Here is a 1,165-nt window from a genome sequence, read left to right on the forward strand (position 1 = left end):
GAATGGATTGGTTATTTCACTACCATACCCAAGTTAATTGTCATGATAGGTCTTTTGTTTTCGCTATACCTGGTCAAGATATGTACGTCGTCACGATGCCACATTCTAACTGGGTTTCTAGCACATATTTATTTTACATTGAGGAGAAGACCGAGGAGGAGGTTACTGTATCATTAGCTAATATACCAATTGTACAGGAATTTCTAGATGTTTTTCAAAAGATTTCAAGGTTGCCACCTAGTCGAGAGATAGACTTTGTTATTGACTTAGCTCCTGGCACTATGCCTATTGCTAGGGCACCATACATAGTGGCACCAGTGGAAGATGAGTGAACTGAGGGATCAGATTTAACAATTACTCAGTTAGGATTTTATTCATAGGAGTACTCCACCTTGAGGAGCGCCAGTTTTGTTTGTGAAGAAGAAGGATGGGTCACTTCGCTTGTGTATAGATTACAGGGAGTTGAACAATGTTACTATTCGTAACAAGTATCCTTTACAGAGAATTGATGATCTTTTCGATCAATTGAAGGAAGCTACTTATTTCTCTAAGATTGATTTACATTCTGGATATCATCAACTTCGGGTCAGGAAGCAAGATGTTCCTAGGACAGCGTTTCTCACTAGATATGGTTCTTATGAGTTTCGTGTCATGCCTTTCGGATTAACTAACGCACCAGCAATCTTCATAGATTTAATGAACAGAGTTTTCAGGGCTTTCTTAGATCAGTTTGTCATCATCTTCATTGATGATATTTTGATTTACTCTAAGTCAAAGGACGATTATGATAGACATCTTCGCACAGTTTTGCAGACACTTCGTGAATACTAGTTGTATGCCAAGTTCGAGAAGTATGAATTTTGGCAGTGAGAAGCGAAGTTTCTAGGTCACGTAGTGTCAAAAAAGGGAATAACGGTGGATCCAGCCAAGGTTTCAGCAATGGTAGAGTAGGGACAGCCTACTACACCTTCGGAGATTCAGAGTTTTCTAGGATTGGCAAGATACTATCGTAGGTTCATTCATGGGTTCTTGAAGATAGTGGGACCACTCACTCATTTGACTAAGAAGGGTGTACGGTTCGTATGAGATGAACACTGTCAGAAAGCTTTTGATGAGTTAAAGGACAAGTTGACTTCTGCACCTGTTTTATCTACTTCACAGAGCG

This window comes from Cornus florida, unplaced genomic scaffold (genome assembly GCF_030987335.1).
Source record: "Cornus florida cultivar Cherokee Brave unplaced genomic scaffold, ASM3098733v1 CherokeeBrave_3.0.0_Hap2_Chr05, whole genome shotgun sequence".
Classification (NCBI taxonomy): Eukaryota; Viridiplantae; Streptophyta; class Magnoliopsida; order Cornales; family Cornaceae; genus Cornus; species Cornus florida.